The 20,129-nt window shown below is 43.7% G+C and overlaps 1 protein-coding gene across 1 annotated transcript in view; it reads right to left on the bottom strand.

The window, feature by feature from the left end:
• The window catches only part of PITX3 (paired like homeodomain 3), a 191,171-nt gene extending 171,854 nt beyond the window's left edge, over positions 1-19,317 (bottom strand). The window contains exon 1 of the mRNA XM_068257942.1: positions 19,128-19,317. The gene's annotated coding sequence lies outside the window, so the exon portion shown is untranslated. The remainder of the gene's footprint in view (positions 1-19,127) is intronic.
• Between the last annotated feature and the right edge of the window lie 812 nt (positions 19,318-20,129).

The raw sequence follows: 20,129 nt of genomic DNA, 5'->3' as shown, positions 1-20,129 counted from the left end.
CACCAGTCACTGTACCTGTTCACGGTACGTGTGTGTGACAGGTGCACATTTGTAATACCCATCACTGCATATACCTACCTGTTTTTCAGTGCACCCACCTACCTACATGAGCGCACGCAGTGTGATATACCACTCCGTGCATACCTGTTAACTGCACCTGTGTGACTGCACATTGTATTAGTCAAGTCAGTGCATACCTTTCCCTTCATCCCTCGTTATGGACAAAACAGGTAGAGGCAGAGGCAGATCCAGAGGAAGGCCACCCGGCAGGTCTGTTCGAGGTCATGCTGATGTGATTTTGTGCAGCCCTGGACCAAAGTACAGTGCTCAGAAGAAGGCACGTCCCATCAACTCCCAAGATTGTTAGGACATGGTTGACTATTTAACACAGAACACCTCATCTTCTGCAGCCACCAGCGCTACTACTAGCACTACATCCGTTCCATTTGACACTTTGCAGGAGTTATTTGGTGGGGAATTAACTGATTCACAGCAACTACTGTTACAACAAGATGAAGGCGCTAAGCAAGTTACACCACCTCATATGTCTAAGTTAGGCGACACTATGGACGTAAGGTGTGAGGAGCAGGGTTGATGAAGTACCTGCTGTTGGTGCAGTTTATGAGGTGTCTGAGGCAAGCGAAGCTGGGCAGGATGATTATGATGATGACAATGATACGGATGTCACGTAGGATCCTAAGAGACAAGATGACCAAGGGGACAGTTCAGAGGGGGAGTCAGAGAGGAATAGGAGGAGACGAGTTCCTGAAAGAAGCAGGGGGAGCTCGTCATCAGAAACAGCTGGTGGCAGTGTCCGACGCCATGTATCGCCACCTATGGACAGCCAGCCAACATGCCCTTCAACGTCAGCTGCTGATGCCACCATAGTGCCATCACCCCAGGGGGGCTCAGCGGTTTGGGCATTTTTTAGTGTGTTTGCCTTAGATCAGAGCAATGCCATCTGTTCTCTCTGCCTCCAAAAATAGAGCCGTGGAAAGGCCAACACCCACGTAGGGACAACTGCCTTACGAAGGCACAGGCAGAAAAGGCACAAACTGCAATGGGAAGAGCACCAGAGGAAAAGCAGCACACAAAAGAAAAGCCACCCTCCTTCTCCTCTTCTTCCTTCAGGTGCAGCATCTTCAGCCGCTTTCTCTCTTGCACCTTTAAAAACACAGCCACCCTCCTCCACTCCACCTTTCACCTTGAGTGGTTCCTGCACCTCTGCCCACAGCAGCAGTCAGGTGTCCGTGAGGGAAATCTTTGAGCGAAAATAGCCAATTTCTGCCAGTCACCCCCTTGCCCGGCATCTGACAGCTGGCTTGGCAGAACTGTTAGCTCGCCAGCTGTTACCATAACAGCTGGTGGACTCTGAGGCCTTCCGTAAATTTGTGGCCATTGGGACACTGCAGTGGAAGATACCAGGCCGCAATTATTTCTCTAAAAAAGCGATACCCAAACTGTACCATGAAGTTGACCCCGAGAGACCCCAAGAGAAGGCTGCACGAGCCGTCCCTGCTGTTGAACTGATGTCTCTCTCAATAAGAGAAGGGTAAGGACCCCTAATAAGTTAATAATGGTAATGCATAAGTTTGCTTCCATTATTTGTATTGTGAGATGCATTAGTTCTAATGCACCTGTTCTACTGCAATGAGCACAGTTGTGCCTTTGAGAGGCTTATTAGCCCTATGCAATGTCAGGTGCATCTTGGTTAGATGCGCATCCATTTTCACTTTCTTTTGTATAAATATGAAAAACCATGAAGTTGAGAGGCAAGTGGTGTCATCTCTGGCACACAGCGTTGGGTCAAGGGTCCATCTGACCTTGGATGCCTGGTCTGCCAAGCATGGTCAGGGCAGGTACATTACTTACACAGCCCATTGAGTCAGCCTGGTGACCGCTGACAAGCAGGGAGTACAGCGGACCTACTTGTGACACCTCCACGGTTTGCAGCCAGGCCTGCTGCCACCTCCTCTCCTCCTGCTATATCCTCTTCACTGTTGTCCTCATCCTCCTTCTTGGCTGAGTGGCAGCGCAACTCTACTGGTGCTGCGATCTCCTCTCCAGCTACACAGCCCCAGCTCCCCAGGGCCTAAGCTGCATGCCAAGTACGATGGTGTCACGCCATCTTAGACATGTCTTGCATCAAAGCGGAGAGTCACACTGGATCAGCTCTCCTGGCTGCTCTTAACAAACAGGTGGATCAGTGGCTGACCCCGCACGAACTGGAGCTCGGCAACATGGTGTGTGACAACAGCAGCAATCTCCTTTCCGCTTTGAATTTGGGAAAGTTGACACATGTACCCTGCATGGCACATATGCTCAATCTCGTAATTCAGAGATTTGTGTCTAAGTACCCAGGCTCACAGGACGTCCTCAAGCAGTCCAGGAACGTGTGTGGGCATTTCAGGCGGTCTTACACGCCATGGCACGCTTTGCCGATATTCAGCGGAGAAACAACTTGCTGGTAAATCGTTTGATTTGCGATAGCCCAGCTCGCTGGAATTCGACCCTCCTGATGTTCGACCACCTGCTACAACAGGAGAATGCCGTCAAACAGTATCTCTACAATTACAGTCAAAGGACACAGTCTGGGGAGATAGCCTGTAACGATCGGTGTCAGCACACAGAGAGAATCTGATTATTGGTGATCTGCAGTATCACCAAGCATACAGATATATACCCGATTATTGATGATCTGCAGAATCACCAATAATACAAGTATAACTAACCTCTGGACACCTATATAGTGTGAGTGTTTGGTGCAACAGTAATGACTTTGAGTGGGACCACCCGAGGAGCAGGTGGTCCTTGGCAGTATGAGAAATACCTCCCTCTGGGAAGTGCGGAGACCTTCCAACAGCCTGAGACTTCCAAAGGGGTGGAGCCCCAGGCTGAATAGCAGGAAGGCCCTGTGGCTAAGTGACACCTAGAAGGTGGGCGTCACAAGCAGGACTGGAGACTAATCTCTCAATGGAGAGGGATAGCTCGCAAGGTCGGGCAGGCTAGGTCGGCAACACACGGCAGATAAGGTACAGAGACAGAAGGCTGATTCGGTAACCAGGGACAGGCAGGGTTGGCAACAAGTAATCAGATATGCGTAGGTACCGAATCAGAAAGCAGAAGGATAGTCAGGAATGCAATAGGTCATAACAGATATCAAACAATGCCTAGTCTTGGGTGTGAGGTCCGTGGTCTCAACACCCTGGAACTAGTCTGAAGTATAATACAACGGTAACACAGTATTATTAGTCTTGGGTGTGAGGTCCGTGGTCTCAACACCCTGGAACTAGTCTGAACACAATACACAATAGTAACACAGAAGTAATCTGGCTCAGTGTGAATTCCCAGGTCCTCCTGGTTCTAACACACTGTGGGATCTGACTATGGTCTGAATGCTTTCATGTAAGTGTTCGCAACGGCAGACAACTTGAGACTGACCAGCAATAACTATATATATATTCCGGCGCTCCCCGGCCAACCAATAGCCACTCGCTCTGAGATCAGCTGACCAACCTGGTCAGCTGATCCCTCCTCGTTTGTCATAAAGGTTCTGCCTCTCAGCGCGCGCGCGTATTCCTCAATCTGTGTGCATTAACAGGCCCAGCCACATCAGACGCATGCTGCCACGTGCAAACCGCCAAGCTGGACGCGGAACCAGCTGCCTTGCAGCCAGTCCGCGCGGCGGCTTTTCCGCAATCTATTACAGTACCCCCCCCCCCGAGGAGTGGACTCCGGACACTTCCCACCAGGCTTTCCATGATGCGAATCATGGAATTCCTTCTTTAATTCTTCTGCGTGCATGCGACAATCTGGCACCCAAGTTCTCTCCTCTATGCCATATCCCTTACAGTGAACTAGATACTGCACGGAGTTCTGCACAAGCCGGGAGTCCAGAATCTTTTCTATCTCATACTCAGGTTGGTCATCAATCAACACAGGGGGGGCAGAATCCATGTGCACTGCTGGCTTGAGCAAAGACACATGGAATGATCTTACACCTTGCATGCTGGTAGGGAGATCAATAGCATAAGTGACATTATTAATTTTTCTGGTCACTGGAAAAGTACCTATGAATCTAGGGCCCAGTTTGGGTGACAGTTTTTTCAGAGCCAAATGTCGTGTGGACACCCAGACCAAAGCCACCCATCGCTGATCAACCAATAGCCACTCGCTCTGAGATCAGCTGACCAACCTGGTCAGCTGATCCCTCCTCGTTTGTCATAAAGGTTCTGCCTCTCAGCGCGTGCGCGTATTCGTCAATCTGTGTGCACTAACAGGCCCAACCACATCAGACGCACGCTGCCACGTGCAAACCGCCGAGCTGGACGCGGAACCAGCTGCCTCGCTGCCAGTCCGCGCGGCGGCTTTTCCGCAATCTATTACATAGCCATGTTCTGGCTGAAGTACTGGACACTGATGCGAAATGCTGCAGGCTCATGCGGCCGTTTGAGGAGGTGACAAACCTGGTGAGTCGCAGGGAAGGCGCCATCAGCGACTTGATCCTATATGCCTTCTTCCTGGAGCGTGCTGTGCGTAGAGTGGTGGATCAAGCTGTGGAGGAGCGTGAACAGGAACAGGAATCGGAGGAAGAGTTGTGGGATCAATTCTCAGCAGAAGCAGACGATTCCTCAACACCTGCGGCAGCACAGAGGGGGGAGGAGGAGGAGGAGGAATAGTCGTTTGGGGAAGAGGAGTCAGATGATGAGGAAGGTGATGTTTTGGAGGAGGAGGAGGAGGCGGAAGAACAACCGCAGCAGGTGTCACAGGGGGCTTGTGCTGCTCAACTTTCCCGTGGTATTGTTTGTGGCTGGGGGGAGGAGGAGAACTTAGCTGACATCACTGAGGAAGAGCAAGAGGAGATGGATAGTACATCTGCATCCAACTTTGTGCAGATGGCGTCTTTCATGCTGTCCAGTCTGTTGAGGGACCCCCGTATAAAAAAAACTCAAGGGGAATGAGCTGTACTGGGTGGCCACGCTACTAGACCCTCGGTATAGGCACAAAGTGGCAGAGATGTTTCCAAATCACCAGAAGGCAGAAAGGATGCAGCACTTGCAGAACAAGCTGGCAACTATGCTTTACAATGCGTATAAGGGTGATGTCACAGTACAACGCATCAAAGGTACCACTGCCTGTAATCCTTCTCCCATGTCCACGCAGGCAAGGACAGGACGCTCCAGCGATCTCATGGTGATGTCGGACATGCGGACATTCTTTAGTCCAATGCCTCGCCTTAGCGCTTCCGGATCCACCCTCAACCAACGCCTCGACCGGCAGGTAGCCGACTACCTGGCCTTAGGTGTGGATGTAGACACTGTGAGCAGCGATGAACCCTTGGACTACTGGGTGCGCAGGCTTGACCCGTGGCCAGAGCTGTCCCAATTTGCCATCCAACTTCTGTCTTGCCCTGCCTCAAGCGTCCTGTCAGAAAGGACCTTCAGCGCAACTGGAGGCATTGTCACTGAGAAGAGAAGTCTCCTAAGTCAAAAAAGTGTTCAGTACCTCACCTTTATCAAAATGAATGAGGCATGGATCCCGGTGGGCTACTGCCCGCCCGAAGACTAAGTCAGTCCCCACACACAGCATCTCTGCCTGCACGCCGTGTGACTGCCTGCCCCATGACTAAGTTAGTCCCCACACAGCATCTCTGCCTGCAGGCCGCTTGACTGCCTTCTCCGCCACCACCAACAGGGTCCAGGACTCCAGGCGGATTCCTGAATTTTTAAGGCCGCTGCTAGCAGCGGCCGCTATAATAATTTTTCTGGTGCGTGTACATGCCTGCCTAATTTTTCTGGCTGCACTGCGGCTGCAACAACAAAACAAAAGGGATGTACATGTGTCAATTCCCCTTCGTGATCTTTACCTTGCCGCGGTGAAGGGGCTTGCGTATCACAATGAAGCAATGACCGCCAGCTACATGAGTGTCTCGGGGGTGGCACACCAAAGATAATAAGGTCATTGCTTAATTGTGGACAGACCAAATTCGATCAGCTGGACAATCACTGTTGTTCTGTCATTGAGCTACCTCAACCTGGCGACCATATGGGCTTGATAACCGCTATCGCCTGCACTCTCGCCATAGTGCACACCAGTCCAGCTCGGCTGTCACAACACAAACAGCTGTTTGCGGTGCGTTACACAGTGAGTTTGGTGTGTCAGTGTGAAGCAGTACTCTAAATTACACTTCCTGATTGATGTAAACACACGCAAGATGTATTAAAGCACTTTAGGCCTCCAATTTAGCATGCAATCTGATTTCTGACCTTAAAACACTGCTTTGCCTCAAATCCAGTTTTTTCCCCTGGACTTTTGGCGTCTATCCCACTCATCCATGCAAAAACTCAGATGTTAGACCCCTTGAAACATCTTTTCCATCACTTTTGTGGCCAGCATAAATGCTTTTAGTTTTCAAGGTTGCCTCCCCATTGAAGTCCATTGTGGTTAGCAAAAGTTCGTGAACGTTTGCGGAGGTTAGCGAACCCGGTTAGCGAACATAAAATCGGAGGTTCGGGCCATCTCTACTCTCAAATGACCTGAAGACAAAGATTATTCACCATCATGGTTTAGGGGAAGAATACAGAAAGCTGTCTTTTTTTTTAGCTGTCTGTTTCCACGGTTATGGAACATATTGAGGAGATGGAAGACCACAGGCTCAGTTCAAGTTAAGGCTCTAAGTGGCAGACCAAGAAAAATCTTGGATAGACAGAAGCAGCGAATGGTGAGAACAGTCAGAATCAACCCACAGACCAGCACCAACAACCTACAACATCATCTTGCTGTAGATGAAGTCACTGTGCATTATTCAACCATTCGGTACATTTTACACAAGGAGATGCTGTATGCGAGAGTGATGCAGAAGAAGCCTTTTCTCTGCCCACAGCACAAACAGAGCCGCTTGAGCACATTTGGACAAGCCAGCTTCATTTTGGAATAAGGTGCTGTGGACTGATGAAACTAAAATTACCGTAAGTTATTTGGGTATAACAAGAGGTGTTATGCATGGAGGAAAAAGAACACAGCACTCTAAGAAAAACACCTGCTACCTACAGTAAAATGTGGTGGTTCCATCATGCTGTGGGGCTGTGTGGCCAGTGTAGGGACTGGGAATCTTGTCAAAGTTGAGGGACGCATGGATTCCACTCAGTATCAGCAGATTCTGGAGACCAATGTCCAGGAATCAGTGACAAAGCTGAAGCCGCACCGAGGCTGGATCTTTCCACAAGACAACGATCCTAAACACTGCTCAAAATCCACTAAGGCATTTATGCAGAGAGTACAATGTTCTGGAATGGCCATCTCAGTCTCCAGACCTGAATATAATTGAAAATCTGTGGTGTGAGTTAAAGAGAGCTGTCCATGCTTGGAAGCCATCACACCTGAATGAACTACAGATGTTTTGTAAAGAGGAATGGCCCAAAATACCTTCAACCAGAATCCAGACTCTGATTGGAACCTACATGAAGCGTTTAGAGGCTGTAATTTCTGCAAAAGGAGGATCTACTAAATATTGATTTCATTTATTTTTTGTGGTGCCCAAATTTATGCACCTGCCTAATTTTGTTTAAACAATTATTGTGCACTTTCTGTAAATCCAATAAACTTCATTTCACTTCTCAAATATCACTGATTTATACAGGAAAATCATGATGATTAACAAGGTTGCCCAAACTTTCGCAACCCACTGTGTGTGTGTGTGTGTGTGTGTGTGTGTGTGTGTGTGTGTGTGTGTGTGTGTGTGTGTGTATATATATATATATATATATATATATATACTGTATATATATATATATATATATATATATATATATACATACACAGTGGGTTGCAAAAGTATTCAGCCCCCTTGAAGGTTTCCATATTTTGTCACAGTACTGCCACAAACATGCATCAATTTTATTGGAATTCCACGTGAAAGACTAATACAAAGTGGTGTACACAGGAGAAGTGGAACAAAAACCATACATGATTCCAAACATTTTTTACAAATCAATAACTGCAAAGTGGGGTGTGCGTAATTATTCGGCCCTTTGAGTCAATACTTTGTAGAACCACCTTTTGCTGCAATTACAGCTGCCAGTCTTTTAGGGTATGTCTCTACCAGCTTTGCACATCTAGTGACTGAAATCCTTGCCCATTCTTCTTTGCAAAACAGCTCCAGCTCAGTCAGATTAGATGGACAGCGTTTGTGAACAGCAGTTTTCAGATCTTGCCACAGATTCTTGATTGGATTTAGATCTGGACTTTGACTGGGCCATTCTAACACATAGATATGTTTTGTTTTAAGCCATTCCATTGTTGCCCTGGCTTTATGTTTAGGGTCATTGTCCTGCTGGAAGGTGAACCTCTGCCCCAGTCTCAAATCTTATGCAGTCTCCAAGAGGTTTTCTTCCAAGTTTGCCCTGTATTTGGCTCCATCCATCTTCCCATCAACTCTGACAAGCTTCCCTGTCCCTGCTGAAGAGATGCACCCCCCGAGCATGATGCTGCCACCACCATATTTGACAGTGGGGATGGTGTGTTCAGAGTGATGGGCATTGTTAGTTTTCCGCCACACATAGCGTTTTGCATTTTGGCTGAAAAGTTCAATTTTGGTCTCATCTGACCAGAGAACCTTCTTCCACATGGTTGCTGTGTCCCCCACATGGCTTGTGGCAAACTGCAAACGGGACTTCTTATGCTTTCTGTTAACAATGCCTTTCTTCTTGCCACTCTTCCATAAAGGCCAACTTTGTACAGTGCATGACTAATAGTTGTCCTATGGACAGAGTCTCCCACCTGAGCTGTAGATCTCTGCAGCTCATCCAGAGCCACCATGTGCCTCTTGACTGCATTTCTGATCAGCGCTCTCCTTGTTCGGCCTGTGAGTTTAGGTGGATGGCCTTATCTTGGTAGGTTTACAGTTGTGCCATACTCCTTTCATTTCTGAATGATCGCTTGAACAGTGCTCCGTGGGATGTTCAAGGCTTTGGAAATCTTTTTGTAGCCTAAGCCTGCTTTAAATTTCTCAATAACTTGATCCCTGACCTGTCTTGTGTGTTCTTTGGACTTCACGGTGTTGTTGCTCCCAATATTCTCTTAGACAACCGCTGAGGCCGTCACAGATCAGCTGTATTTGTACTGACATTAGTTTACACACAGGTGCACTCTATTTAGTCATTAGCACTCATCAGGCAATGTCTATAGGCAACTGACTGCACTCAGATCAAAGGGTGCCGAATAATTATACACATACTACTTTGCAGTTATTTATTTGTAAAAAAAATTTGGAATCATGTATGATTTTAGTTCCACTTCTCATGTGTACACCACTTTGTGTTGGTCTTTCATGTGGAATTCCAATAAAATTGATTCATGCATGTGGCAGTAATATGACAAAATGTGCAAAAATTCAAGGGGGCCGAATACTTTTGCAACTGTGTGTGTGTGTGTGTGTGTGTATATATATATATATATATATATATATATATATATATATATATATATATATATATATATATATATATATTAGTATATAGGGATGGCCCTGCAATTTAGGACCTTACAAAATCAGCTGATCAAGCTTGCTTCACCATGTGTTCTGCTAATCAGGGTCATTGCTACTAATATACAAACGAGCGCTTTTATTCACTGCAAAAGATGATACATTTCATAACTGATTGCATCATCAATAATTGCAGCATATGTTGATTAGGGACACGTACCAGCAGGGCCGGATTTCTGGCAAGGCCACCTAGGCCATGGCCTAGGGCACCAGAAATTTAGGGGCGGCTCAGTGAGGGGCAGTAAAGCTGTTTTATGGAGCCATCCCTATCTACAAGGACAGATTTACCCTTTGAACTCTCTGGCCTGTACTTTTGTCATCCCTGTAAGACCTGTAAGCTCTATCCTGCAGGTACACATCAGCTTAACTCTCATGGTGACACAGTGGGTCCATCATTAAAGAGATGGCAAACATAACATAAAAGTTCTTAAGGAAAACATAGTCTATACGCATATTACTAGAATAGTTATTGTCTGTGACATCCAATGATAGAAAGTAAGGAGAATTCTCATTGGGACACACAGAGATAACAACCATACAGACGGTATAGTTGGCCTTGGGCGGTAAAAAGTACAAATCCGGCCCTGCGGTACCAGGCAGTGGCATAACAATAGGCCCCTATGATAGCGGGGTGTTTCAGAGGCTATGGAGGCCCACCCTTATGTCCTCCAAACCTGCATAGTAGCGCAGTGAGTGGTATATTATATACCTGTTCCACGCTGTCAGGTCTCCTCTCCCATCTATTTGTATAGTACTGGCATGTCCTGTAGGGCTGTAAATCATAGTGTCATGTTACCAACTATATCTTAAGCTACATACACCCCTCCAGATGCAGGAAGATGGATACAGTGACATCTCCCTGACAGCAAGGGCTCCCCCGATCCATCTTCCGACCAGTGAGCATGCGCAACGTCATGCAACGTTGCATGACTGGTGCGAACAAGTCTTCAAGTGTACTTAACGCTGGAATGATTGGGGATCTTAACCACTTATGGTTTTTGGCTGTGGGGTATCGCGTCCAAACTAGTTACATTGTAGGTTCCTGGAATGTGAGACTTAAGTCCAGCACTAAAACACGCCGTTGCGATCATACTCATGGAACACGCCCCCGTTGCTTGTGCACACTTATGCACGTGCACACTTGTGCATTGATCCTATTGTAAATGACTGCTGCTAGCAGTGTCGAGATCACTGAAAAGACAGTTCGCAGCTCAAAAAAAAATCACCGGTCATTGAGAAAATTGTCTAAAAAAGGCGAGGTGGGTACAGGGCTTTAGGCTATGTTATCACTTAGGCTGATAACGGACACTTTTTGTCCACTGACAATGAACAGTTCCTATTCAACACATAGGAGCTGTTAACACTTGTCAGCCTGCAACGGATCTTGTGAATCCATCGAGGTAAGTGGACCGCAGTCCTGTGCCATGCACGATGATCCCGGACAGGCAGATGCATTCCCCACATACCCTATGGTGGTAAAACATCTGCCCCGGACTGCAGCCAGACCACAGCAGAACATCAGAGTGAACACTACATTGTCCCGCTGGCCGTGTGTGGTCCGGCGGTAGATGGAAACCAAGCCTTGGAGGACACAATCTAATCCCTACTGTCAGGATTCTTGCGGTTTATTTATGCAGGAAAAGCTGTCATGTGTGTATGTTTTAAGTTTTAATGCTCTATGCAAAATTTCATTGTAAACTGTAAAGTTGGGGTACTTCTTTAATATATTGCTCTGAGACATCTCAGCATTTTCCAGGCTGTGAATCTTATAATATTATTTTAGTTACAGATGCTAAAACATTCTTGTTTATGTTAGTGTGCTTGTCTGCGGCCTTGACATTTGAAAGATGCTTCTGTGTGAAAGACAGAAAAGCAAGTTTAAACTCACATTACTGCAGCAGACATACCATATATATACATTTTGCTCAGTTATTACACATAAATATTATTAATCTAAATATTAATAATCAATACAGTCCTTCCAAAGAAATAAATAATTATTGTTAAATCCTATATAATAGAATCTATTACTTTGAAATACAGTTAAATGGTGGATTCTGCAGTGAAAGTTTCAAAACACAATCGAAGCGTTCTACATAAATGTTTGGGTTAGGAGGTGTTATCAAAAATTCTGGAATGTCAATAGGTTTTTTCTATTGTCCCGTATTTAGGACAACTATGCCACCTGGCGGTTTCATAGTCTTATAATGAATATTATTAACCACTTCACCACTGAGGGGTTTTACCCCTGAAACACCAGAGCAATTTTCACCTTTCAGCGCTCCTTCCATTCGTCTATAACTTTATTATTACTTATCGCAATGAAATTAACTATATCTTGTTTTTTTTTGCCACCAATTAGGCTTTCTTTAGGTGGGACATTATGGCAAGAATTATTTTATTCTAAGTGTGTTTTAATGGCAAAATAGGAAGAAATGTGGGAAATAAATCATTTTCTTTTCAGTTTTCAGCCATTATAGTTTTTAAATAATGCATGCTACTGTAATTAAAACCCATGAAATTTATTTGCTTTGCCCATTTGTCCCGGTTATAAAACTGTTTAAATTATGTCCCTATCACAATGTTTGGCGCCAATATTTTATTTGGAAATAAAGGTGCATTTTTTTCAGTTTTGCGTCCATCCCTAATTACAAGCCCATAGTTTATAAAGTAACAGTGTTACACCCTCTTGACATAAATATTTTAAAAGTTCAGTCCCTAAGGTAACTATTTTTTTTATTGTAATTTTTTTTTATTACAAAAAAAACCTTATATGATTATTTGTTTAAAGAAGAATTATATAATAAGCTTTATATTTAAATGAGTATATTAGAAGCCCTGTGTACTTCAATAAGCATTAAATTACTATATCTGTAATTCAAAGATTGTTTGGGTCAATATGCCCTATTTCTTGTTTGGGAAAGAACACACATTCAAAACTAATTAGCAGAAGGACATATTATCAGAAATGCATCATAAATGACATTGTTTAATGTTTTTGGAAGTCCAATGTCTGGGTCAAAAAAGTCAACCAGCAGATAAGATGGCTGGTGACGTCTATTTTTAATTAACTGCATCAGAAATGACCTAAACAAAATGTCAAGCACTCCAAATGACGTTCATTTCCACAAGATAAGGTAATTAAGGAATTTATAAACAATAATATTATAATTAAGGTATTCAAAACATGATAAAGCATTGACGCGCGGAAGCTTTAGCCAATCAGAACCTGGGATTCAGGGAAATCCAGATTAGGCAGCCATATTGCATCCAATCACTATAAAAGTAGGAGCTGAAAGCTCACAGTTTGCAGAAGCCCAACAATCTCCTGAGAAGACACGTGAGGCAGAAGCTACCTTCCCACAAGTGGTTCTAGATGCTGAAGAGATGACAGAGAAGGGGTAACATGCTTAATATTCTGGTGATTTACTTTATTAATTTTTCAGCATTACATTCTGTTAAGATGTTAGCAAGAAGTTTTTTAGAAGTTATTTTTTATGCTATTTCTTTAAAAAGGTTACTACAAGTTTTACACAGCTACTAGATACACAGCTATTGATACAGGTGAGACAACTTTTGACCTTATTCTACATAACACAACTGTTATATACTTTTTTGAATGTACTTAGAAGATTGATGATTGCTTGGCTCTAAATCCTTGATGAGATGGAATACTGTTAGAAGGAAACACTACTTGGAACTGTTCATATTTTGTATATATGCTGTATGATAAGCAAATACAATTTTTTATATAAAATCAAATACTGAGTGCTCTGATGTATTTCAAGGTACACCGTCAATCTATAATTACTGTTATAGAGGGTTCAGACATAGTCCATAGTCTAATGTCCCTACCATATGTTGTCTTCCTTCTGTTTTCAATTACATATAGGGTTTAAAGCAGTAGGATTAGCCATACCATGCCAGGAAAAAAAACACATATACAGGGAGTGCAGAATTATTAGGCAAATGAGTATTTTGACCACATCATCCTCTTTATGCATGTTGTCTTACTCCAAGCTGTATAGGCTCGAAAGCCTACTGCCAATTAAGCATATTAGGTGATGTGCATCTCTGTAATGCGAAGTAGTGTGGTCTAATGACATCAACACCCTATATCAGGTATGCATAATTATTAGGCAACTTCCTTTCCTTTGGCAAAATGGGTCAAAAGAAGGACTTGACAGGCTCAGAAAAGTCAAAAATAGTGAGATATCTTGCAGAGGGATGCAGCACTCTTAAAATTGCAAAGCTTCTGAAGCGTGATCATCGAACAATCAAGCGTTTCATTCAAAATAGTCAACAGGGTCGCAAGAAGTGTGTGGAAAAACCAAGGCGCAAAATAACTGCCCATGAACTGAGAAAAGTCAAGCATGCAGCTGCCAAGATGCCACTTGCCACCAGTTTGGCCATATTTCAGAGCTGCAACATCACTGGAGTGCCCAAAAACACAAGGTGTGCAATACTCAGAGACATGGCCAAGGTAAGAAAGGCTGAAAGACGACCACCACTGAACAAGACACACAAGCTGAAACGTCAAGACTGGGCCAAGAAATATCTCAAGACTGATTTTTCTAAGGTTTTATGGACTGATGAAATGAGAGTGAGTCTTGATGGGCCAGATGGATGGGCCCGTGGCTGGATTGGTAAAGGGCAGAGAGCTCCAGTCCGACTCAGATGCCAGCAAGGTGGAGGTGGAGTACTGGTTTGGGCTGGTATCATCAAAGATGAGCTTGTGGGGCCTTTTCTGGTTGAGGATGGAGTCAAGCTCAACTCCCAGTCCTACTGCCAGTTTCTGGAAGACACCTTCTTCAAGCAGTGGTACAGGAAGAAGTCTGCATCCTTCAAGAAAAACATGATTTTCATGCAGGACAATGCTCCATCACACGCGTCCAAGTACTCCACAGCGTGGCTGGCAAGAAAGGGTATAAAAGAAGAAAAACTAATGACATGGCCTCCTTGTTCACCTGATCTGAACCCCATTGAGAACCTGTGGTCCATCATAAAATGTAAGATTTACAAGGAGGGAAAACAGTACACCTCTTTGAACAGTTTGTGGGAGGCTGTGGTTGCTGCAGCACGCAATGTTGATGGTGAACAGATCAAAACACTGACAGAATCCATGGATGGCAGGCTTTTGAGTGTCCTTGCAAAGAAAGGTGGCTATATTGGTCACTGATTTGTTTTTGTTTTGTTTTTGAATGTCAGAAATGTATATTTGTGAATGTTGAGATGTTATATTGGTTTCACTGGTAAAAATAAATAATTGAAATGGGTATATATTTGTTTTTTGTTAAGTTGCCTAATAATTATGCACAGTAATAGTTACCTGAACACACAGATATCCCCCTAAAATAGCTAAAACTAAAAACTACTTTCAAAAATATTCAGCTTTGATATTAATGAGTTTTTTGGGTTCATCGAGAACATGGTTGTTGTTCAATAATAAAATTATTCCTCAACAATACAACTTGCCTAATAATTCTGCACTCACTGTAGAAGTAGATAAATACTTGATCTACTTACATAACACATGTATTGTACTGTCATTCTGATTTCAGCGAATGTTATATAGTAAATTAAGAGAATTCTGTTCCTGGTGGGAACCATGTCTTTTGCCCACAGTTTAGGCTAAATCCTGATGTCATTTCTGCCCTTTACTTTTTTCTTTTCTCCTCCAATCGCTGAGTCACCTTAGCCTTGCTTGTAAACACAAGTGAGCAGGGGATCATGTTTCAGATAAGCAGCTAGGCAGGGAAATAAATGGAAGAGGAGGAATATATTATAGATAAAAAGAAACCCCAGCATGCAACTGTTTGGCACTGACTACTAAAGGGCCAGTGCTCCTTAAGTATGTGATAACTCCAAATCATAAGAGCAGAAAAAGTTTTGAAAATTTTTGAGTGCAGGATTAGTATCTTTACCACTTAATACACTCAGACCAGTTGCTGTTGAAATTTGATTTTTATGGCGACATGCCTGCTTTAAATGATTTGCAGATGATTTGCATTCTGTTTTTATTTACATTACACACTGTTTGAACTTTTTTTAGAGATGTATTTATACCTTTATAAAATACTTTTTCCTCATCTCCCAACTGAAGAGGTGTAAAATACCAAGTGCTGATGTCTCATGGTGTACATAAAGTAAACTAAGAACTGGGATTCCTAAAAGCTGTCCAGATCTAAGACAGTAACTGTGCATAACGTCTAGTGTTAGTATAAATGTGATGGAACTGCTTTCATTACTCTGTCTCAGCAACATTTGTAAAAGTACAGTTATCCTTTTAAAAAGTGTGTGTTTAACATAGCACTCATATTTGCATCTCTTGATAGTGACAAATGCCCTGTGGAAGGAATCGGGACTTTCATATCCTTGTGTTTGACTTTCAGAGTTTTGCTGGTGAGGTGATGAAAAGCTTGTATCAGAGCCAAGAGAAGTGTTTGTGTGGAAAACACAGGTGCAGGCTATGTGTCAAACAGACAGGTATTCAGTATTCACCCATTCATTTAACTCTGAGGTCTATTACCTAGTTACTGTTCTAAATATATGAACCATCTACGTAAATAATGTGGAGGAAAAGAAAACAAATTTCCTGGTAAAGGAAACCTACTTTCAGGGAGAACTCACTCTTCTATTTTTTTTGTTTTTACAAAACAAAAGATAAACAAAATCATGCAAGGACTTAGGGTGACCACACACCATACATGTTTTTTTAATTCAAGATTTACAATCATTTTTTCTGATGGATTGTAACATTTGAAAAATCTGACCAATGTACCACACATGTGTGTTAAATTTTCCCCCAATTGTGAAAAAATAATAATTGAAAACTCTGAAAAAATTGCTTGTGTCTCTACATTATGAAATTGTCTACCACATAACATACAATCTTGCAAAAATTGATCAGAAATTTCCGCCACTCCTGATCGAGAAAAATAAGGAAATCCAATTGGAATTTTCACTCAAAACAAGCTTTGGATTTTTCTATATCAGGATTATACCATTTATTGGCTAACTTAGAAGAAAAGCTGTAAGCTATCGGCTATGAAGTTCAGAATCAGAATCAGAATCACTTTATCACTTTATTCGCCAAGTCAGCGCTGCATAATGAGTGGGCGCTTTATAAATACAATAAATAAATACTGTAAATAAATAAAATAAGTGCGACAGGCGCCGCACCCGGAATTATTTGTGGACACAAGGCATATTGGCAAGTGCAAACAGTGCAAGTAACACTACACATAGTACAATTTATAAAGAAACATTGCAACATAGCAAGAATGACACATAGAGCGGTTGTCACCATATTATGCAAAGATGAACATGAGAGTCAGCCTATGGGCGCGCGTTCGTACTCTAGTACCCCGAGGCGCTGAAGGGGATTAGGAGATGACATTGGGAAGAAGGTATGAGTTGAGGAGAGTGATCGCTTGAGGGAAGAATGTGTTCCTACGCCTGGCGGTTTTGGTGTAGATGGACCTATAGCGACGCCCCGAGCAGAGGGGACTGAAGAAGTGATTGCCAGGGTGGGAGGGGTCAAGTGAGATTCTATTGGCCCTGGACCTCATTCTGGATGTGTGGAGAAGGTCCAAGGGTGGCAGGGGCGACCCAATGATCTTCTCAGCCACATTGCTGACTCTCTGGAGTTTGAGCCTATCCTTTGCATTTGCCCTCGAGTACCAGACAATGATGGAGGAGCAAAGGATGGATTCAATGGTCGCCGTATAGAAACTGGTCAGTAGCTCCCTGGGCATTCCAAACTTCCTCAGTTGCCTCAGGAAGAACAGTCTCTGCTGGGCCTTCTTTTGGGTTGTAGAGGTATTTACATCCCATCTCAAGTTCTCCGTGATGGTGGTGCCTAGGAACCGTGCGCTATGTACCCTGGTGACTTCGGTACCATCAATGATGACCGGGCTGGGTGGTGGAGCATTCCATCTGAAGTTCACTATCAGTTCCACCGTTTTTGCTGTGTTTAGTACAAGTTTGTTGTCTGAGCACCATCTGAGAATCCGCTCGATCTCGCTGTGATATTCCAGCTCCGCTTTATCACCAATGAGTCCTACGATGGTGGTATCATACGCAAACTTAATGACCTTGCCGGTATCCGCAGAGGAGGTGCAGCTGTTTGTATACAGGGAGAAGAGCATTGGTGGCAGTACACACCCTTGCGGGGCGCCTGTGTTTGTGGTTCTTACACTGGAGGAGCAGCCTCCAAGTCTCACTAGCTGTGTCCTGTTCGTAAGGAAGTCCTTGATGCAGGTGCAAAGGGTTGGGTCAACACGAGTCGTTCCAGGTCGTCGTGCAGAATGTTTGGGCAGATGGTGTTGAACGCGGAACTGAAGTCCAGGTTTATCCAGGTGTTCAGTGATATGTGCAAGGCAATTTTTAATGGCGTCTTCCTCAGACCGGTTTGCCCTGTACGCAAATTGTAGAGGATCCAATAGAGTGGCAGTGTGAAGCTTCAGGTAGGAGAGAACCAGTCTCTCGAAGGTCTTCATGATGATCGGGGTTAGGGCAATGGGTCTAAAGTTGTTTAGGTCCGTGACTCCTGGCTTCTTGGGGACCGGGGTGATGTCGGCTTTTTTGGAGCAGTAGGGAACTTTGCCTAGCTCCAGGGATCTGTTAAAAATGGAAGTGAGGACCGGGGCTAACTGACCCGCACATGTTTTTAGACAGGATGGGGATATGCCATCTGGGCCTGAGGCCTTCCTAGTGTTTAGCTTCCGGAGGTGCCATAGCACATCGGTCTCCTGGACTGTTACCCGCGTTGGGGGAGCATGACCAGCATGTAGAGGAGAGGATTTGGGGGAGCATGACCAGCGTGTAGAGGAGACTGATTCCTGTATACTCACAAAATTTAGAACACTGCTTATAAACATTGGATATTAAAAAGGAGATACATTGTTCTGCAATAAAAGTCATTGGATGCCTTAATTACAACATCAAGAGCGTTTAACAGGGATGCTAGCTAATTTATGACCAAAAGATAAGACCATTTGTTTGGTTAACTATCACATACCACAGACTGTGTGATGAGGAGACATCGTAACTTATTCAAATGTCACTTGGTCAGGCTACATATAATGTTTGTTGCAGGCGAAAGCAAATTGTAGAATGTAAAACCCTTCTTACTAGCACAATAATTAAAGAGAATTATGGCACAAGAAATAAAAAATAAAAATAAAAGGATAGTGGGATTTAAAACCCATCATATCTGCTGAATAAATTGTAATCCTTATTTAAACCTTCATCTACAGTTTTGAACCAATGTATAAACTTTGTCTCTCTTATTAGACTTTTGCTGTGTGATTTGAAGCCACCCATTAATACAGTGATGAGAAGATGATCAAACTGTGGCCACGTGATCAGAAGTGTATGGGCACTGAGAGATCAGCATATTTGTTTTTGATTTTTTTCCCCCTGTTAATGGTGAACCTGTGATGGTTCATACGCTCATGTAAAGTCTGTCTTGTTTCTCCCACATAAATTCCTTTGAGGCATTTTGCACTCATGATCATATATACCACATTAGAAGAATCACAGAGAAAAGTGCCTTGTACTTTGTATTCCTGTTGCTTACCTGATATTGGTATACTGTTGGTGGAATGGATGTGTTTGCAGGTCCTACATCTTTTCTGTCGGCAGGGGAATGTTCCATTTTGTTCTGACCTACCCAAGGCACTCCTGATAATCATCTGTTTAAGATTGGGTGGCTGATGATATGCCAGGAGGAGAGGTTCAGGGAATATCTTTCTCAGTCTCCGATCCTTCTGTAAGACAGATGGAGTAATTTTGCAATCTTCCTTAAAGCGGAATATAACCCTGCATTTCAACTTTGCTCTAAAACATTATTTACAGTATATTATATGCAACCAGCATTTTTTTTTTTTACTAGACCAGCATTGGAAGGGTTACACAGGGCTTTAAAGTTCCTTTAGATTTCTGCAGACGCATCCGAAGCTGAAATAGATACATTTTGTTTACATAATGTATCTAAGTGTTGAATGTGACTCATCTCTCTCACTGAGAAGGAGCTTGGACGACAGCCAAAGAGTGTGTAACTGTTTATCAATAGATACATGTAACTAAATAGAATGTATCTATCTGAACTTCTGCATATCTCTCCAGGACCTTTAAACCTCTGTGTTTAACCCTTCCAATGCTGGTCTAGTAAAAAAAAAATGCTTTTTGCATATAATATGCTGTAAATAATATTTTACAGCAAAGTTGAAATGCAGGGTTATATTCCGCTTTAAAGAACTTACAATGCGAATCCTGCAAAAAAAGTTATGTACCTTTTTTAAAGTGCAGTCTTCTTGGGAGACCGTCCGCTCCCTCCCTTTCACTTTGCTGCGCTTTGTTATCTTCCTGCAGGCTCCGGAGCAGACCCCGACCCTCCCCAGGGTCGCCTTATCTGATGTAGATAAGGATCGCCGCTTTAAATTTATCGCCTGTGCAGTTTGCACAACCGCTAGGGCACCTGCGCAGGTCTTGAGCTCTGTCCATCCCACGTCCTCACTCCCGGAGGTCTGTGGGCGGGTTCACATGGCTACTCGAAGTGCATGTGAGGCCGTGCACCCTT

The sequence above is a fragment of the Hyperolius riggenbachi genome, chromosome 10 (genome assembly GCF_040937935.1).
Source record: "Hyperolius riggenbachi isolate aHypRig1 chromosome 10, aHypRig1.pri, whole genome shotgun sequence".
NCBI lineage: Eukaryota > Metazoa > Chordata > Amphibia > Anura > Hyperoliidae > Hyperolius > Hyperolius riggenbachi.
The sequence above is the reverse complement of the archived record's forward strand: the minus strand, read 5'-3'. Positions and strand labels throughout refer to the sequence as shown.